This window comes from Paramisgurnus dabryanus, chromosome 9, assembly GCF_030506205.2.
Source record: "Paramisgurnus dabryanus chromosome 9, PD_genome_1.1, whole genome shotgun sequence".
Classification (NCBI taxonomy): Eukaryota; Metazoa; Chordata; class Actinopteri; order Cypriniformes; family Cobitidae; genus Paramisgurnus; species Paramisgurnus dabryanus.
In genome coordinates, this window is record NC_133345.1 from 4,850,290 (window position 1) to 4,872,730 (window position 22,441).

Below are 22,441 nucleotides of genomic sequence, written 5' to 3' on the forward strand. Positions count from 1 at the left end.
TATAACGCGACTTCTTACCTTTGTGATGAAACAACGCGATCGCGAATCGAATCCAGTCTGTTTCAGATGTGTGAATGATCCATGAAAGTCCAATAAAATACATCCAATTACCATTTTTGTCCACAAATGCTTATAATCTGTGAAATATAGATACATAGTCTGTTGTTTACATCAGATTTCGCATGAAGGTCTTATCGCCTACAATCTGAGGACTGTTTGCGTCGTAACACACTGTATATAAGATTACTCCGGGTTCCAATAATCACGCGTTAAAACTTTGTTTTTAAAAGTAGGTGGGAGTATAATCCATAATATCCAAATAGCGCTGTTATTTCCGTGAGAGATGATAACAGCACAGAGGGTCTCATTCAAGTGACTGCTCTATGCTCTCTAGCTAGCTGGTGGGTGGAGACCTGCGAGTGGGGTGGTGGGCGGGAAAATTCAAACAGAATGTGACAAAACTTTTTGTTACGTCACAACGGAGCTGAGTTTTAACTCGCGCAATCTGAGACTCAAGGCAGAGGACATTCAGAAACCTGTATCTCACTCAAAACACCCCAAAACCCAGAAAAAGTGAGTTTTTCATAATACGGGCACTTTAATGGAATTTTCCTGCTCACAGAATCTCAGGTTTGCCTTTGGGGGCATGGCATACCAATATCAGCCTTCCCTTCGGCCTAGCTCTATCCCTTCACACATTTACAAAATGTGTAAATGCTGCCCTGGCGTCATTGCATCTTTAGGGCATTTGCATACTATTTATATTGATGATTGGCTAATATTAGCACAGTCAGCACAGATGGCAGCACAGCATCGAGATGTTGTGTTTGCACATCTAGATATCTAGCGTTGAGACTGAACACCAAGAAAAGTATGTTAGTCCCAACACAGGTGATCACATTTTGGGGATAATATGGAACTCTACGATGATGCAGGCACAGATGTCTCCTGCTCGTGTCATGTCCATTTTTCACATAAGTGAATGAGTTGAAGCTAGGTCAATCGCACACCAAGTGATGGTTTTAAAATCAGGGTTTTTCCTCGAGGGGCAACCCTTTTTGCATGTTCAGGGTTACGCGCACATGTCTTTGTACTCTAGAATATGTAAAGATTTCTGGTTTCTGTCTCAAAGCCCGAGCTGAGGTGTGGTCTGTCGCTGTATGACATTAATGACAGATGCATCTCTCTTAAGCTGCGGATCAGCTATGGAAGGCCACTAGGACAAAAATGTCATATCAGCTAAAACGCCAGGAAAAGTGTGCTTCTCCAGTACAGAGGACCTCTTTTCTGGGTGTAGTATGGATTTCTACAATAGCAGGCACTGTTGTCCCCTGCTCGTATAGAATCCATCCTTTAACCATGGGGTTCCTTGAGGGGCAACCCGTTTCTCATGATCAAGGTCACACGCAGATGCTTTGTGCCTTAGTATTATGGAAGAAACAATGTTTCCTTTCGGCCAGTGTTGGCCGTTTTACCATGTTCAGGGTTACGCGCGCATGTCTTCGTGCCCTAAGAATATGGAAAAATGCTGGGTTTCTGTCTAAGGCCCGGAGTGAGGTGCAGACTGTTGTCGCATGACAATAATGACAGATGCATTTCTGTTAAGTTCAGGATCGGCTATGGAAAGCCAAAAGGACAATAACGTCCAATCAGCTAAACGCCAGGAAAATTGTGCTTCTCCAGTACAGAGGACCTCTTTTCTGGGCGTAGTTTGGATTTCAACGACTGCAGGCACGGTTGTCTCCTGCTCGTATAGAATCCATCATTTAACAATGGGGTTCCCTGAGGGGCAACCCGTTTTTGCATAATCAAGGTCACACGCGAATGCTTTGTGCCTTAGTATTATGGCAGAAACTATGGTTCCTTTCTTAAAAAAAAAGAGGCCAGTGTTGGCTTTTTCACATGTTCAGGGTTACGCGCATATGTCTTCGTGCCCTAAGAATATGGAAAAAAAAATTTGGGGTATTTGTTTACAGGCCCCAAGATAGGTGCGGTCTGTCGCCGCAAAATATTAATGACAGACCCATCCCTTTCTAGCTGTGATCAGCTATGGAAAGCCAAAAGGGACAAAAATGTCCCATCAACTAAACGCCAGGAAAAGTATGTTTCTCCAGCACAGAGGACCTCTTTTCTGGGCGTGGTATGGATTTCAATGACTGTAGGCACGGTTGTCTCCTGCTCGTAGTGAATCCATCCTTTTAACCATGGGGTTCCCTGAGGGGCAACCCGTTTCTCATGATCAAGGTCACACGCAGATGCTTTGTGCCTTAGTATTATGGAAGAAACCATGGTTCCTTTCCCATGAAGGCCAATATCGGGGGCTCAAGGTCCTCACATCAGGCTTACGACGGATGCATCCCTCTAAGGCCGGGAAGTGGCTATTGAAGACCATAAAGTCAAAATCTATGTAAGTCCACATGGAGCAGACGTTCTGCTGCGGCAGGCGTTGAGCTTGGGGAATGAAGACTCCACCCACATGTGGGGGAGCAAATTTGGCTCAGGTTCGGCCAAGCGAAAGCTGACCTATTTGCAATTCAGGAGAATTCACATTGTACTTTTTGGTTTTCTCTTTTTCACCCAGTCCCACTCGGATAGGTTGCCATGACACAGGAAGGGTCTGAGGGCCTCCTGTGTGTTTTTCCCCAATTGCTCAGCTCCCGGGAGTTCTGGAGAGGGTCTGGCAGCACAGGCGCAGCTGTTGCTCGTAGCCCCGTGTTGGCTGACCCGAGTGTGGTTTTCGAACCTGGTCTCCCTCCTAGACGGCTCCCCATTTCAGGGGCCGATCTGGAGGGATCGGTAGTCTCAGGCAAGGGGCACTGCGTTTTACCCCTGCCTAGAGTTTTTGGGTCTGGCCTCTGAGGAGGACAAACTCATAGAAATGGGTCTCTCAACTAAGGTTGTGCAGACTATTTTATTTCCAGATCTCTCTCCACCAGGAAATTATACCATTTGAAGAAAGACTTTAATTACGTGGTGCCAAGAGCACTTATATGACCCAGTTAACTGCCCCTTGGTACAGTTCTGGAGTTTTTATAAGAGCAGTTTGCAGCAGGGCTGCCTCCTTTGACCATTAAGGCTTATGTGGCAGTTATATCTGCCTTTCATACCTTAGTGGTCGGTCCCTCATTAAGTAGAGACCATCTATTCATGCGTTTCCTGTGTGGCACTCGGAGGCTGAGGCCTGCGAGTCATTTTAGGATCCCTGCGTGGGATCTGTCTGTGGTCCTGGAGGACTTATCAGGGGCACCATTTGAGCCATTGATATAATTTCAGAAAGTTTCTTACTCTGGAAACTATATTTCTCCTAGCTATTACCTCCCTTAAGAGGGTAGGAGATTTAGAAGCTCTCTCAGTTTCGCCAACCTGTCTCAAGTTCGCTCCAGGCATGGTAAAGGTTTTTCTATACCCTAGATCAGGCTACGTTCCGAAGGTTTTGAGCACCATACCACGCCCCATAGTCTTGCAGGCGTTCTGCCCTCCACCATTTAAAGACACGAGCCAAAGAAAGCTTAATTTACTCTGTCCAGTACGAGCACTGGACATGTATGTGCTCAGAACAGCGGAGTTCAGGAAAGCAGAGCAGTTATTTTTGTGCTTTGGTTCGGCCCGGAAAGGTTTCCTGGCCACAAAGCAAACTTTGAGTAAATGGATAGTCGAGGCTATCTCTTTTGCTTATGAAGCCTCTGGACGGCCCTCTCCTTTAAAGGCGGAGTCCACGATGTTTGAAAAACGGTTTGGAGAAGGAAACGGGCCGACTACCAAAACACACTTATAGCCAATAAAATCAAATCAAATGCCGGGTTGCGTATGTGTGGGGCGGGTCTATCAACAGAAGGTCCAGATTCTATTGGGGTAGGGGCGTGTTTGTTTGGGTGAGTTCAAATATCAACATTGGCTTTCAAACATCATGGACTCCGCCTTTAACCGTCAGAGCGCATTCAACTAGAGGTATGGCAGCATCTAAAGCCCTGTGGGCAGGTGCCTCTGTCCAGGATGTCTGTGATGCGGCAGGCTGGTCCTCACCGCTCACTTTTGTACAGTTTTATGAGTTGGATCTCACTCTGCTTTTACTACCATCTCAGAAATATTGCCAAAATTAGAGGTTTTGTCTCAAGACAGGACTTTTTGGCCAAGGCAGTCCTTGTAAATAGACATATAAATAGACAAATAAAATCATGACATATATGCCATAGAGCCTGAGATAGAGAAAAATAATAAGGAATTCTGCTTTTACTACCATCTCAGAAATATTGCCAGAATTAGAGGTTTTGTCTCAAGACAGGACTTAGAGAAACTTGTTCATGCTTTCATCACCAGCAGGGCCGATTATTGCAATGGACAATGGATTTAAAAAGTACTGTTACTTGTTTAAAAACCACTTCATGGCTACGGGCCGAAATACATGACAGATATGCTAATCGAATATGAAACCGATTACTCGGATCAATAGGATCAGGATTAAAAACACATCAGTTTAACTTTGCATTTACTGAATGTTTTAAAACAGTACGAATAAAACAGTACAAAAGAATAAAACAGTATGAACCTTACCTGTGATAAAGGGAATGAAGCTTACGGTATGGTGCTTACCTGCAGAAATAAATAAAGTACAATAAGAACACACAGAACTTCAATTTTCAAAATTATTTTAACAATAAATGATGATTATTTTACTGGTTTACCTGTTTGCGATTACCACAGAATCCCGTCACCTGGCTGCGGTCTTCATTTGGTGAACGGTTCTTCACTCATAATTGACCTATACAAGAAATAGAGAAGAATAATAAGCAATTCTGTTTTTACATGTAGATGTGTGCCCCAAGAACACAGACACACCGGCTCCAAAAAGTTTAAACAGTACACATTTCTGTTATTTTAATGTGGCAAATGTGTCACCTTTAAAAGAGGATGCGCACTGCATGAAATACCTTTACTCCCAGCATAAGCAAGCAATTTTCAAAATGCTTTTAAAAGTAAATGGTGATTATTTTACTTGTTTAAACTGTATTTCCCCCCCTTAAACCTAAACTTATTTTCTTACGGCAAGTCATTTAGGTAATCAAGAAAATACTTTACCCGTTGTCTTTGTGAGTTAAACAAATACAGCTACGCTTCCAGGTCTGTCGACGTTGCTGTGGTTTTTCGACAGCTGTATTATGAAGGGTAGCGAATGAATGAATACATTGCAAAAAATCATTTCTTACTTGTTATTTCGAACTGTTTTCACTGTACAAATATCTAGAAAGTCTTAAAATAAGATGCATTTTTTGATGAGCAAAATGCCGTAAGAAAATAAGCCTAGCCTTTAGGGAGAAAAAAACTCAAAATTTAAGCGAATTTGGGCTTAAAACAAGCAAATAAATCTGCCAAAGGGGTAAGAAACAAATCTAGATATAAACACTTAATTCAAGAAAAATTGTCGTAGCCCATTGGCAGATTTGTTGGCTTGTTTAATGTACATGCATGTACAATATTTCAATTTGTCTTGTATTTATTAGCATTTTGTATTGCCCAACGCTGTCTATGTTGTTTAACTGTTGTCATTTTCTTATAAAAGCCTTTGTAATTTATTGGTTTGGATGATTGCCATTCCCGAGAACCTCTTATATTGGAAATAAAAGAATCATCTAAGCATTATTTTGTTGACTGTCTCTTAGACATGTAGCCGTTTGATTGTGGTTCTATTTAATGGCTAGTCTATTCTTTTGGAATGGTCAAACGTCTATTAGATTTTCACTGACAGCCCAAATTAAGCCTTGTTTTAGCCTAGACACATATTCGCTGTCTATTAGAAATTATGTAGTCGTTGAATAGCCGCTTTTTTGATGACTAATGTATTCTTGGGCCGTGGTTAGACGTCTCTTGGATTTTACGTAAAACGACAAAATAATCTATTTTTAACACAAAGGTCAGGGGAGAGCGCGAACGCAGTCCCCCACTATCAGAAATTTTGCAGTCGAGATTCCCACATTTGGGGAATTCGCAAAGGGTCAGCACAACCGGAGTGCAATGGCTGAGCCTCGCCCTGGGTGAACCACCTTCATGATCATGGTGTCTCCCCTGCCAGGTAAGTATGAGCGACACCCTTTGAGGCCAGACGGCCGCATCTTCCTGTGACCGATCACATCAACGGCGCCCCCGAAGGCCGTCCGACTAACATTTCATTACTGTGTGTGACCAGGTGGAAAGCGCACGAAGCCACGTCTGAGACCAAACATTCTTCGAGATCTACCCTATTTTTATTCCGTTTCCAGCCCGGTTGAACCGTGTAGAGTGAAATATGTGAAACAATTTAAATCAAATGGATTTAAATTGCGCATTCAAATATATGGTTTCGTTATTACAAAGTAACTTTACGTGGAATAGAAACAAAGAAATGTACAGAGCAATCAAGAAACAACGAAAGCATAGCAATTTTAGAACGTGGATAAATAAAAACACAGGGCTCAATGACTTACCCGTTGTCGTTGTGAGTTAAACAAGTACAGCTATGCTTCCAGGTCTGTCGACGTTGCTGTGGATTTTCGACAGCTGTAGTATGAAGGGTAGTGAAAAAAGTTTTCAGGTGTTTTTAACATTCCAATCGGCCTCTTTCGCTTTTGTTGCACCTTCAGCTGTGTCGAGGATGTTTAATTCGTCCTCGGATCACCACCACAAACTTGTAAAGAAAATAATTAAATACATTACAAAAACATTTCTTTATCAGCGTGTTCATTTCCACGCAAGCTTTTCGTTAAACCAATAAAGCCAACGAAAACACAGCAATTTAAAGAAACACACGTATTAGAAAAAACACCGTCATTCACGCACAAAAGAAGCAAATTCTTTTTTTGTATTTGACTTATTTGTCCCCGAGAAGGGGAGCGCACCATTCATGGAAACACTGCAATACCATGTTGATGCATGGAGTGGAAGGAGCAAGCTCCGCTTCCATTTCCGAAGGTCAAAAATCCATTTAACATATAGTCCCCGGATAGGAGACGTATCAGACATTAAACTGATAAGAACAGATACTACACTTGATCTTAGCCAAAAGGCCGAGAAGCGATACCGGAATAGACGCAGCCAAAGGGGGAGCCGGCGAAGGCGCTGGCTTTTGGGGTGGAGGCTAGCGGGCATTTAACTCTATACGTTCCAGAGGTAGAACGTTGAGCTAGCAGATCAGAAGTTCATGTTTTCTAAACCCATGCAGAAAACCCACACAAACTGTTGGGAAAAAGCAGTCATCGCTTAACCAAACAGAAACATGAAGTAAAGCTTCAGTTAATTTGCTTGCAGCTTGCAGATCCAATACGTCGATCGTAAAGGTAATGCCGGTAGATCGCACATACCTTAACTGTGTATGCTGCTCCACGCCTCCACGAGCTTCGGGAAACAGAGCGCAAAATTGTCATTATGGTCTTGGATTAACTGTGAAACATGCTTTGCCTTTCTTCTCAAATGTGTTTTCATAAATCTTACGCTGTCCGCTGCAGCTCAGTCGTCTAACTTCTGAAATTTACCAGGATGCGCATTTTTTCCTTGATGCAGGAACTGATCCACGCTCATGAGAGAGAGAGAGAGAGAGAGAGAGAGAGAGAGAGAGAGAGAGAGAGAGAATTTAGAATTTTCAAAAAACCTTTATTACAAATTAAAACATTTTCATAACCTCAAATCAGAAAAAACAAAGGGGAAAAAAAATATATATATAGTAACGGAAATAACAAAAAATAAGCCAACATAGGAGCAAAGACCAAATCATCTTCAATAACCAGACACAGAGCTCCTCCATAATACCAAATCAATTCAAAAGAAAGAAGATCATTCATTGCTTTTAAGTATCTAAAACCAATAAGGATTCTAGATTTACTTATTTTAAAAACTGCTAATATATCATGGCTTCCAGGTCTGTCAACGTTGCTGTGGTTTTTCGACAGCTGTAATATGAAGGGTAGAGTGAAAAAAAAATGTTTAAGTGTTTTGAACATCCCAATCTGTTCGTTTACTTAGTATTTTATTCATGTTTTCGAGTTAAAAAATAATTCTTAAATCAAGATACATTTACTTAATAAGCAAAGTGGCTTAGAATTTAAGTCTTGTTTACTGAAATAAATTCTAAAATGTAATAGGTTAAGGCTTAAAACAAGTAAAAATATCTGCCAGTGGGGTAAGAAAAATAAACCTAAATTGAGTTTATTATTGAATTAAGTTGAAACTAGAATTAAGTTTATTTTTCTTACCCCGCTGGCAGATATTTTTAACTTGTTTTAAATATAAACCTGTTGATTTTTATAATTTATTTCAATTATTACAAAGTATACGATCTGATTTTTTTATCGCGGTGTTTGTTTTATTCCTCGTTTCTTTTCCGTGCATTTGCTTTATTTATTTATTTTTGCTTGTTGCATTTAAATGCACATTTGATTTGTTGCCACATTATTCTGTGTTAATGTATTTTTTAACATGTTTATAAACAAAAAGTGCGTTATTATAATTAATTATATGGCTGTGAATTCCCAGCAAACACAAAACGCTTTTATAACAATTTTCTATTACAATACATAATATCTTAAGCCACTTTGCTTACCAAGTAAATGTATCTCCATTTAAGAATTGTCAGATATTCACAAGAAAACAAGACAAAAACAGTAAGTAAGATATTCATTTACTTTTTTCTTTCAAACATGAATTTACAGACGGCTGGAAATTTTAAATAAAATAACTAGACATACCTATTCGGGTCTGCTCCCGTTTGCTGTGATGACGGGGACTTAGTCCAAAGCACATTTTGAGGAATACTTACACATTTTACTTCTTATTTCTTTGAAATTAATTATTATTTATTTTTAATTACAAAGTATGCGATCTGATTTTTTTAATCGTGGTGTGTGTTTTATTCCTCGTTTCCTTTCCATGCATTTGCTTTATTTATTTATGTATTTATTTTTTGCTTGTTGCATTTAAATGCACATTTGATTTGTTGCCACATTATTCTGTTTTAATGTATTTTAACATGTTTATAAACAAAAAGTGCGTTATTATGATTAATTCTATAGCTGTGAAATATATAAAAGAATTCCCAGCAAACACAAAACGTTTTTATAACGTTTTTGTATTTGCTGGGTTGGCATCACTTTCTTTAGCTCACACAACATTCTACCAAAAAACAGCAGATCATTTTCTACTAGATAACTCCATACACTATGGATTAAAAATGTCCCGACTGCGAACCTGATAAAACCCAGGTAAAAAGCAAATACAAATAAACCATTTTGATTTAGCAAAAGTTTACAAATAAATGCACTCCCTGCACACAACAAGCACGTCTAGTTACCATTCATATTTTGCGTGATTTAAGTTTCGTCGCATACATTTTGGAAGGCACACGATAAAAACAAAATAAGGCTTTTAATGTATGCAGACTTCATTCTCCGTTGAGGGCTTATCAATCATAATAAACGCTGTTTACTCTTCTCATTGAATGGTCTAAATCCAATGCTGGTAAAGAAATCAAATGTGCATTTCAACGCAACAAGCAAGCCGTAAAGCAATGGATGCAGGCAAACAAACGAGGAATAGCACATACACCACGATTAGATCATCGGGTCTCATACTTTGGAATTAATAAGAAATAATTATTCAGTCTAAAGAAATAAGAAGTAAAATGTCTAAGTATTTCTCCAAATGTGCAGACTCATTACAATAAACGGGAGCAGACACGAATAGTTATGTATGTCTCGTTATTTTATTTAAAATTGACAGCTGTCTAACATATGATATATTTTGATAATACGAAATGCTAAAAAAATAATATAACACCAATCGACAATATCTGTTATTGTTATTTTTACAAGTAAATTCATGTGTAGGAGAAAACAAAGCAGCTGTCAGTCCATACTATATTGAGTGGCCATCGTAGTGGTGCAACCTGAACGATGTTTTCCCTACTTCTGGTCAAAGGCGCCATTTTGTGAAATAGGCATATAGGTGACGCTGGAGCACGCGGCCATTGTCTCTGTTCAACAAAACAAGTGTATATATACACATACGCATATTTTTCCTCAATCAATCACCGAATACAAGGTGCAATTCGATGCCAACTGGCCCTTCTCTCTGGTTTCATGTTTGTAAGGAAAATTAAGGGGGAAATTACGATAGCATTTCAGCCAAACATTCATTCGTGCCACGCTGCTTTTCTTTGAACGAAAAAAAAAACCCTCTGCTCCCCCTACACAATTTCTTCTCCTGTTATTTTATGCTTAAAACAAGCAAATAAATCTGCCTACAGGGTAAGAAAAAATTCGTTAACTTTTCCCATAAACACTTAATTCAAGAAAAATTGTCCCACCCCACTGGCCATTTTTTATCCACAATACACATTCGATGTCTGCACGCACCATTGTCTTTGTTCAACGGAAACAATTCTGTTGCGTTTTTCTTTGAACAAAGTGCTCCGCCTAGATAATTTGACCCATATTCACATGGGTTTGTTTCTCGTTTTTTCTTTGAGAACAATCTATATAGCGCTTTCCACAATCGTTTTGGTGTTAGCTTTACGTAAAATAGAAACACAGAAAAGTACTGAGCGATGGAGAAACCACGAAGCGGAACATATTATGACCACGGATTGGCAAACAAACTGGCAACCACGCACAAAAGAAGCAAACTCTGGTTTTAAACTCACCTTATTTGTCCCCGGAAAGCGCCAGAGTCGATGCACGGAGTGGACGGAGCAAGCCTCGCTTCCATAGCCGAAGGTCAAAAATCCATTCAAACATGTACAGATGTGGCCTTTAAAAATGCGCGTCTCTGAGACCAGAATGCCGCGGAGACTTCCGAAATTCTGCGAGATCCCGCAAAAGGGGGGTTCGGTGGGGGACGCAGGAAATATAAAAACCTGTAGAGGGCAGGCGTGTTTCTTGTAGGCCATACTGACGACAATGTGTGTGCTCGACTTCATGCTGAGCGTATACTGTATGATATTGAAGTAACATGACACGGACTTTGATGTCATACAAATGCATGCTTTTTGGCAAACATTTTGTTGGCGAAGTTTTCTTTTTGCCAGTTACATAAACAGTCACATATTCTTCATAAAAATCCGACTCAAACGCGGATCATTTGTCTTATTTTTTCCGTGTACTTACAGTAGAAGAGACGTGATGTATGATAATCGAGTCTTATAACAAAATAATTCGCGAAGACCTTTGAAGAGACCGAGCGCATTTACGCAATATCATTAACTAGTTTATCTAATTTTACATTTAGTTCATTTTTGCATCTGAACGTTTTAATAGCTTTAACATGGTTGTGGTGCGCTTTTCTGCATTACTGAACAGTAGGCTACTTTTTATATTATTATGTTTCCCTTTACATGGTATGAAACACGATAAAAAGTAAAAAGCATTGGTGTTTAATACATTTCACTGAGAATTTGTATAATATGTTATACTTTTGTACTAAGGAAATAAAATCATATTGTAAGTGTAAATATTCATAAATTCGAGGAGTTTCTGATGTGTTTGTCATCGGCAAAATGCGCAGTTTCTTTGTTGCTGATTAAAAACCGTTGGCTATGTGATTGTTTAAAATTGACATTTTTTCTACTTATTATTAATTTATTTTTTGCCTACATTTACTCAAATAATATCAATGTGAAAATATAAGTAAATCATACTTCAAGTTAGGCGTAAAACTTACACATTTTTGATGTCAAATAGAAATAATAATAATTTGAAATATGCAATTATTACAGTTTTAAAAACTTAAATATATTACTCTGACCTTTTTAAATATATTGACTAAAATAATCTGTAAATGTAATACTTATATTATTAAGGCGTATACATCAAATAATATATGTACATTTTACACAAAATATCTGTTCTATTTTTAGTAATTTATTTTCCAACTAAAAAAATCGCATAACTGCATTAAGAGATTTTATTAAGTTACTTTAATCATTTATTTTAGAGATATTTACAAAGCCACTGAATCATTTTTAACAGTGTGTACATTATGACCTTATTATTAAATGCATATAAATAAAAATATGTAAAACTAAATAAAAAAGATATCATACACGGACTGTATGTAAGCATACGTTTTCTTGTTCGGTGCACGTGGGTTTAAATGCCGTTTTTCTAAAGAAGAATTTTAAAACTTTATTGGTGGTAGTTGAGAAGAATTCCTTTTTCCATTTCTAAATCATTTTGAGCGCAATATAAATATATCATATTGTTATTCTTATTATATAAGAATACGCAATTTTTACAAACTTTTTAACATATAGAAAATACACGTTAAGCATGTTGTGTGTATTTCCTAATTACAAGCTTTTGATGAAATTGCACCAAAACTAAACGTGCATAAAAACATAAAAAAGTCATTTAAATAAGCGAAAAAATATTTTTTATGAGCTCAAAAATTTGAATATAATGTGCTATTGCTGAAAATTGCCCATCTCTAAAGGAGAATATTCATCTTTAAAGTTTAAGAAACAAAAAAGTACTGATAAGCATTCTCAAACATATATATTCTGTAAGCACTCATTTATCCATAATGATGTAATTTATTTTTTAATAACATATTGTCGCTGTCGGGCAAAGATACTCTCTGGACACCAAGACCATGTCTATGGGTTCAAGAATAACAGAATATTGGCCATTTGAAACTCGAAAGTCATCACTTTATTTTGTCCCATTGTTTTCCATTTTGCGTGTGGTAAAACTCCTGTGCGCGTCGTTCAAATTCATTGAAATTTCGTACACTTGTAGTTTAGCAAGTATGTATAATAGGCTACAATCAGTCTGCACATCGTCTGAGGAAATCCGAAGTTGCGTCGAGGGAAACCAAGCTGACAGCCGCGACAGCAGAGATTGTCACGTACCTACAGAAGGGTATTGGAAAAAGCTTGCATCTGACCTGCAGCGATATCATTCTGGCTTGTTGGGATGTCAGCCAGCGAGAGTCATCTGATTCTGACCTTGTTCTTTTACTCCTTAGAGTCTAAAACCAGGAGGGCATATTAAGTATTCATTTGTATTTTCATTTTAACAGAGCAGCTATGGTTGCGCGTTTCACACACCTCTCCAAACCACGTTGTTAACACTATGCTTGTTCGACTTCATGCGGCGCCGCAAGAACCGACAGCCGGATGACGTCAGAGTACCGCGAGAATGATTCAAGAAATCATATTTCGCCTCGGTCTCGCGATACTGTGACGTCTTCTGGCTGTCGATTCTCGGGGCGCCGCATGAAGTCGAACAAGCCTATTGACAGCAGCAAAAGCTACGCATGCGCTTTTAACTTGTAAAACTCAAAGGTGAATGGGTAATGTAGTCTCTGCTCTCGGTGGGACGAATTAGGTAGCTTGCATTGTGAAGGGCGCTTTGAAAAGCGGCAGCGCAGCCAAATAATTAAATTAAGCCTCTGATTTAAACAGATGTGCAAATGAGCGTTCTGGTACGTTAGAAGTAGGTTCTGGGCGCAGGGAGAGATGGTGGTACGCTCAAGAGCTATATTTGGAAGTGGCGGTACTGGACCACATTAAAGCACTGGCGGTAGCAAAGGTAGACGGCCCTTTGAAAAGCAAAAGAAAGCTGATAAAAATGAGAAACCTACACTGAAATAAATTGGAGTAGGATTTAGGCTACTTAACAAAATCTAAACATTTTTCACTCAGAAAATGCTAGTAAATATAAACAAAATTATCAGCAGCTTTAACTTTATTACTTTTTTAATCCACTCTTTGTTTCAGCGATGTTTATAAATGTACTATATTTTTGCATTTTGATTACAAACTGTTCTACACTGAAAAGAAACTAATGTAACCTGATTTAATCACGTAAAACATGAGTCTAAACACAAGCACCACTTTTCTGAATGATAATAATCACAAACATCCCAGAGTTTGTAAATCAATTGTTTGTAAAACATATTTAATGCTAACTTTACTTAAAAATTCAGAAAATATTTTTTACAGTGTATAAATAAAAAGACATGAAGGAAGTTAATTCCAAAATGTAATTAATTGCACATGGTTTAGCTGCTTGTTTTAGCAGCTACCAGTGACAGAGAGTCAAGAAATTAAAAACCACCCACCCCTAGGTCTGCCAATTCTTTGCCAACCCCCAATGCTAATCGATCACCTCATCAAAGAAAACCGGTTTATCCAGTTTTCACCAGCGTGTTGGGTTTTACTATCAACCTTTGCAGTTTCTTTGTTAGAATGTAATTTAAGCAAATAGGCCTAATACATAAGCTGTATGTTATTTTAAATGAATGTTTATAACTTATAAAATTAAGTGGATATCAGGTAACTTAATTTGACATATGTTGATATAACCTAGGCTCTTAAGTCCCACGCAATCGCCATGAGACACACGCATTTCTGTCAGTTCACACGCTCACACACCAAACCTTGTAAGCTATTTATCACGCTGAGAAGTAAAATAGAACTTTTCCTGCTATACAAATTAATAAAGGAGGTGCTGGTATACAGAGCATTTCTGTCGAGTTTAGCAGTACATTTTTTAGGTGTGGTCAACTTTACGCAGCGCCACAAGAACCGACAAGCAGATGACATCAGAGTACCGCGAGAAATAAAGCGGAGGAGGTTGGTTTTAAATCGCTCTCGCGGTACTCTGATGTCATCCACTCATGTTTGAGTCTGTATCAGATGAAAATACAGATTTTGAGGAACAACTTATTGTTTGGAGATTGTCAATGGACGTTTCTGAGTGGTATGTTTGTTTTTTCAGTGTAGACCTGCAAAACGCCAAATGCATAAAAATTAATTAATATGGTAATGTCTTAGCATGATATGTTTTCTAAAATGTTTAAAAATGAACAAATCAGTTGTGCGAAACTACACAGAATTTTTTTTTAATGAAACATATTCAATGGTTACAGTGCCTCATGGTGGGGTTTAACCCCTGGTTCAGTTTACCCCATCTGTTTCACTTTGCCCCACAGCCACCGTTCTGGGAAACTGCCTAGCTTAGTAATTCAGGCTAATCTTTAGCTAAATCATTCACATGGTTTTATACATAGCCTATCACAAATATTTATGGTATGAATATTTAGACCTGGATAAATCTACTTTAACATAACAGCCTTTATACCTGGTATGTATAAATTTTACTTTGATAGGATAAAAACTGTTTTTTTTTTTTTGTTAAAAAAATCATACTTTAATCATAACTCTTTAATTTGTCCTTCTCTTTAACATATAAATTATGGTTGCTACCTGTATTTGTGGTCACACGGCTACAAATCTGTATGGTTGCCTAGATAAAGGGGGTGGGTCAACTTACCCACTGGCTCACTTTGCCCCACTCTCCCCTACTTGGTATTGAGAAACGGTGTTTATCGAAGCCGGAGCGCGAGCTACAAACTACAGAGCGAGTGCGCGGGTGCACAATGGTGAAAGAGCAACACACGATGTAAATAATTATACCAGTGCTCGCAGTACAGACGCTTTATATTTTAGCGTACTGCGTACCTTCACTTTCTTTTGCGTGCCACCACTTCTCATGTTGCTGGTACTTTGCCTTAAAGAGTCAAAGGGCGTTTCTATGTGGCGCTGCGCAGACAGGTCGGCAACGAAGACATCAAAGTACCGCGAGAGCAAGTCGAAATGTTACAAATGGTCCGACTTTACCTTTGCTCTCGCGGTACTCTGATGTCATACGCCGACCAGTCAGCGCCGCACCATTTAAAGTCGAAAAAATATTTTTGAAAAAAAATGCACTAATAAAGATATTAGACAAGTTTTTCATGAAAGGAAGAGAGTTACTCCAAGAGGAAAATTTTATTGGAATTCCATTCTAAGAGATGTAATTTGGTGTAAAGCATGGTTGCTGCCCTATAAATTTTGTATTTCAAATAAAGTGAGAGAAATTCATTTGAAGATATTACACAAAATATACCCAACTAATTTACTACTTTCTAAATTTATGGAAATTGGGAACGAATGTTCATTTTGTAATAATACTGAGGAGTCTTTATGTCATTTATTTTTTGATTGCCAAAATGTTCAGGCATTTTGGAATGAATGTTTTTCTGTCCTATCAACTAAAACTAACACAGTCATAACATTTAATATGAAAGATATTATTTGTTACTTTGAGAATGATGATAAAAACATTTACAATTTGGTAAATTTCTTCATTTTGTATGGCAAATTCTTTATTCATAAATGTAGATTGTTAAAATCTTATCCTTTACACCTGGTTTTCTTAAAAGAAATCACTCTTTTAATGAAGTCTCTTAAACTTGTTAAAAATGTAAAAGGTACATGTATTGTTAATGTCTATGAGTCTGTATTTGGCGTCCTGTGAATGTCTTCTATTTTATTTTTATAACTATTTTGTTATTCAACTTTGGAAGTTTCTATTTTGATGCCTGTTTTCTGTATTAATGTTCATATGTTCTCTAATAAAAAAAAAAAAAAAAAAACATTTAAAGTCGAACACACAAAGCGTCAAGGCAGGGCCGCTGGAAGTCATTTTGAACAGGGGGTGCTGTGAATTTTTTAACCAAAAAACCTATGAGCCTATAGGCCTATTTAAAATACATTTTAAAAATAAATACATTGAGATTTACTACTTTATTGTCATATACACTTCAGGGCACACAGCCAGGGTCTGAAACACACAGACATCATCAGTTCTCAGATGAATATGCGCTATTAATCAGAAGCAAAAATACTTATCCCAGGGGGAATTACTTTCGTTACAATTTACATACAACATATAATATTATAACAACATATAATATTAATTAAACTTCACAATTTTCAATGTCCATGCGGACGAACATATTTTACTTTCGTTTTTAAGTTAGAATCACACGACAGATGTAAAATATTCTCACATTAACATACCTAGTATATTTTTATATAGATCTTTTTTTTTACTAAATAGTACTATTACTGTCTTTTTTAAACTTATAAATAATTCATAATTTGAACAAAAATAATGATGGGTTTAGTTCTGATATTGTATACTTTTATAAAGAAATACATGGTGTATAATTACATTTTTAGAATAGGCTTTATATAAGGTTTGTACTGTAAAAATACTCTATTTGTTACAAACAAAAGATAAAGAATTTACAAACGTGTGGAGAGCCATTTCAGCACTTGGACAGCGAAATGTTTTTTTTAAAAGCATTACTTAAAATGTTTTCTCATCTCACCATATCTACAGGTGCAGAGTCATTATATACAATAAATCCGTTGGGTAGCATTTAAAAAAAAACATTTAAAAGTAGATGCATTTGTTTAAAGCAAAGCATTTATTTACTTAGCTACAGATGAAGCAGCTATTTAAGCCTTCTAACGTCTCATAATTGATCATCATTTATGTCCAAGAGACTCAATAATAATCTGTTACATTTTAATCCTTTAATTTTTCATATTAAAAAGCGTTTTTGTGCTGCTGCGCATCCATGTATGTAATAAACAAACCCGCGTTGTCATTCCGTTAATACGCATATTATCAATGCGCTCTTTACTCGCGCAGAAAAAACTCGCGTCGCGCATTGCGCCGGTTGTATAATAGAAATACAAAGTCTCTCATGAGCTAGAGGACGAATGTCCAGGGAGTTCAGTATTTCTGTGTGGGCATGCATCAGGGAAAGGTGTGTGAGTCTTTTCTGGGTCATGGTGCTGTACCAATGTCTTTAAAAGACGCAAGACAAAGAAAGTGCGCTCGGATGAGGCCACGGATAGGCACAGTAATGAAATTAAAATCCAAAATACACGTAATAACCTACGTGTGTCAAAAATAATTTCCTAAAATATTCATAAGTAATATATCAATTGTGCAAAATATTTTTACTTAAAAAAAATATATTTCTCGCTTTTCCGCGACCATGCGTCAAGGTCTGGAGGAAAAGGATACCCGCCCGGTGCCGATTGAGCATGTAAGCATATGTTTTCTTGTTCGCTCCACGCAACACGGGTTTAAACGCCGTTTTTTTTTCTAAAGAATAATGTTTAAACTTTATTGGTGGTGGTTGAGAATAATTTATATTGCAGAATAATGTATATTGCATTTTAGCGCAATATAAATGTATCATATTGTTATTCTTAATATAAAAGAATACTAATATATTTTTTACAACATTTTTAACTTTAAAACATACATATAAAGATGCTTTGTACAATAGCTTTGCTTCTGACAACAATTTTCTGTAATAAATCAGTAAATCAATCACAAAATGTGTTGAAAGTGGCGAATAAAATGCTTGTCAATTCAAACAAAGGTGTATAAAACCGCTTTAATTAACAATAACTAAACTGTGCTCTTTTGCATACCTCTACTTTTCTCATGTCTTTCTTTATGCCACCTTTATCTTTTTAAAATCTTGCCACTTTTAGAAATAATTTGTTTGCATTTTTTGTATACTGCACACTTTATTTGCATCAACTATACCCATAATAACATTTTCTACGTTTTTCTTTCAATAAAAATAAACATATTTATTATTGTCTTAACTTAAAACTTTGTTTTTTAATTTATAAATTAGATTTTATATAAATAAGTTTTAAAAGTGTTGACTGCGAACGTCTGAGATAAGATATCTGGAAGGACCTATAATATACGCCTATAATATATGTACATTTTAAATTAAAATGTCTGTTCTATTTCTAGCAATTTATTTTGTTTTGACCAACTAAAAAATACATAAGTGACATTAAGATATTTTATAAAGTTACTTTAATCCATTATTTTAGTAATATATTTACAAAGCCACTGAATATTTTTACTGTTATGAATAACGGCTGAAAGGATAAAAAAAAATCATAACACTGACTGCCTATATGCGCAAGAAAGGTATTATTAAAGTTTTAAATATGTAAAACTAAATAAAGATATCATATGCCCACTGTACAGTATGTAGGCCCATGTTTTCTTGTTCGCTCTGCGTGGGTTTAAACGCCGTATTTAAAGAATATTTTTTAAACTTTATTGGTGGTGGTTGAGAAGAATTCCTCTTTCCATATGTAAAGCAATTTAGCGCAATATACATGTGTCATATTATTGTTCTTAATATATTAAGAACAATAATACTACTATATTTTTACAACATTTTTAACTTTAAAACATGTATTTTTATACCACATGAATCTCTTTAAAATATTAATACTTTTAGAAAAACGGACATAATTATTAATATTATGAACAAACAATGAAACGGTGTCAAAATTCGACAACACAAATAATTAAGATATACATTGTAAATAGAGTTAAGTGTATTAGGCTCACACTAAATTCTTTGTTGCACTTAGTATAAATGCCCATTGCACGTACAGTCATCTTTATATATGTATGCGCTGTTATGCTGGCAAGAATTGGTTGACGTCACTTTGCTGTTTTAATAGAAATGTTAAATATTCAGCAATGCCCTTATTAACTTCTGGAAACAACCGCAATGACAACGCATATAAAAATGTAGTTTTTTATGCGCCACCTGGTGGATTTTCTGTGAAGCGAAACACATTAAGGGAAAAGGGAAAGTAGCCCCCCCGAAAACACTTGCAGAATTCTGCGTGACTCCGCGAGACGATTTGGCGAATGCCGCGGGAGAAAACGCGCGTTTTTAAAGGCCACATCTGTAGTCCCCGGTGTCCACTCGATTTTACCCAAAAAGCCGAGGAGCGATACCGCAATGGCATCCGGAGAAGGCGCTGGCTGTCGGGATGGAGGTTAGCGGGTCAGAGGTCCGGCACTGAAGGTCTGCGTTCATTACTCACCGTGTGCATTTCACTCTATACTTGTAAAAAAACCATACAAATACATACAGAAACAGTTATCACTCATACAAAAAGAAACACGAAGGTAAAGCTTCAGTTAATTTGCTCGCTGAATGCTTTTTGCATGCACATACAAAACTGAACAAAACTGATATACTGAACAAAATAGGCCCCAAAATTGAGGAACACCAGTTGTTTAGTTAAACTGATTGAATAGCACTTTGCTTTCTATTTGTTAAATATGAAATGAGACAATAAATTACAAATTACATTTCAATGCCTGCAGCGTGTTCATGTCCACACCACAAATAAAACCGTGTGACCCTTTTTTTTTGGTTTAAAGATTGAAAGTTTCGAACCTACGCAACACTCTAAAGACAAATGCTCCTAAATAGTACCAAATAAGGGTTCTTCAGCTTGTAACCATAGCAGAACCCGTTTTTTTGGTACTATATAGAACCTTTTTATACGGTTCTATAAAGAATCTTGCCTTGAAAAATGCTCACCTCAGTGGTGCTATAAAGAACGATTAATTTATCAGCTGTCAGGAGTGACATTTTTGTTATTTATCCACTTTCTAATGTATAGCACTTGATAAGGATTAACAGTTTAAAAACAGAAATGCAAGACATCAGAAAATACATTTATTTTTTACTTTCATAACATGAGAGGTGTCATACAATAACAAATATGTGCTTTAAAATCACATTCCTAAGTTAAAAATATACATAAAAATAGATATATGGATCATTACACAAATCACTACTCAAAGGAAATATGTTAAATAACTGCTTCAATATTAATTAACAATAACGTTTGGCCAAGGCAGTCCTTGTAAATAGACATATAAATAGACAAATAAAATCATGACATATATGCCATAGAGCCTGAGATAGAGAAAAATAATAAGGAATTCTGCTTTTACTACCATCTCAGAAATATTGCCAGAATTGGAGGTTTTGTCTCAAGACAGGACTTAGAGAAACTTGTTCATGCTTTCATCACCAGCAGGGCCGATTATTGCAATGGACAATGGATTAAAAAAGTACTGTTACTTGTTTAAAAACCACTTCATGGCTACAGGCCGAAATACATGACAGATATGCTAATCGAATATGAAACCGATTACTCGGAGCAATAGGATCAGGTCATTTAGAAAAAACAGGGGTTCACTCAAAACAAGGTGCATCAGCATTTAGTTATTATCAGCTTTCAGAAGAGATCAGATGTGCTTCAACAGTAGACACTTTTAAATCTAGATTAAAAACACATCAGTTTAACTTTGCATTTACTGAATGATTTAAAACAGTACGAATAAAACAGTACAAAAGAATAAAACAGTATGAACCTTACCTGTTATAAAGGGAATGAAGCTTACGGTATGGTGCTTACCTGCAGAAATAAATAAAGTACAATAAGAACACACAGAACTTCAATTTTCAAAATTATTTTAACAATAAATGATGATTATTTTACTGGTTTACCTGTTTGCGATTACCACAGAATCCCGTCACCTGGCTGCGGTCTTCATTTGGTGAACGGTTCTTCACTCATAATTGACCTATACAAGAAATAGAGAAGAATAATAAGCGATTCTGCTTTTACATGTAGATGTGTGCCCCAAGAACACAGACACACCGGCTCCAAAAAGTTTAAAAAGTACACATTTCTGTTATTTTAATGTGGCAAATGTGTCAGCTTTAAAAGAAGCATACATTACCTTTTAAAGAGGATGCGCACTGCGTGAAATACCTTTACTCCCAGCATAAGCAAGCAATTTTCAAAATGCTTTTAAAAGTAATGGTGATTATCTTACTTGTTTAACTGTTTGTGATTACCATGGAATCATGTCACCATCATTTTTAAGCTTGTAAAGCAAATAATGAAACATTGACTTAGTAGGAAAAAATATTTTGGAAGTAGCGTGATAAATGATGAAGAAAATATTTTGCAAAGTGATGGTTAGCACACGGTTGATGGTACCTAATAAATTCCATCATATTTTTTTTATTCCTACTATGGAAGTCAATGGTGACTATCTGCTGTGGGTTTACCATCATTCCTCAAAATACCTTCTTTTGTGTTACTCAGAAAAAAAACTAATCCTCGTGTTGTTGTAAGCCTGTATGCATGAGTAAATGATGACAGAATTATCATCATAAATTGAAATATCCCTTTAAACTGTATTTCCCCCCCTTAAACCTAAACTTATTTTCTTACGGCAAGTCATTTAGGTAATCAAGAAAATACTTTACCCGTTGTCTTTGTGAGTTAAACAAATACAGCTACGCTTCCAGGTCTGTCGACGTTGCTGTGGTTTTTCGACAGCTGTATTATGAAGGGTAGCGAATGAATGAATACATTGCAAAAAATCATTTCTTACTTGTTATATCGAACTGTTTTCACTGTACAAATATCTAGAAAGTCTTAAAATAAGATGCATTTTTTGATGAGCAAAATGCCCTAAGAAAATAAGCCTAGCCTTTAGGGAGAAAAAAACTCAAAATTTAAGCGAATTTGGGCTTAAAACAAGCAAATAAATCTGCCAAAGGGGTAAGAAACAAATCTAGATATAAACACTTAATTCAAGAAAAATTGTCGTAGCCCATTGGCAGATTTGTTGGCTTGTTTAATGTACATGCATGTACAATATTTCAATTTGTCTTGTATTTATTAGCATTTTGTATTGCCCAACGC

General features: G+C 36.6%; 2 non-coding genes across 2 annotated transcripts; both read right to left on the minus strand.

Annotated features, from left to right (window-relative positions):
* Positions 1-5,910: 5,910 nt before the first annotated feature.
* Positions 5,911-6,075, minus strand: LOC135726942 (U1 spliceosomal RNA). Its single transcript, XR_010525032.1, has one exon. It is a non-coding gene; the product is annotated as a U1 spliceosomal RNA (small nuclear RNA).
* Positions 6,076-6,858: 783 nt separating this feature from the next.
* LOC135727027 (U2 spliceosomal RNA) lies at positions 6,859-7,049 on the minus strand. Its single transcript, XR_010525111.1, has one exon. It is a non-coding gene; the product is annotated as a U2 spliceosomal RNA (small nuclear RNA).
* Between the last annotated feature and the right edge of the window lie 15,392 nt (positions 7,050-22,441).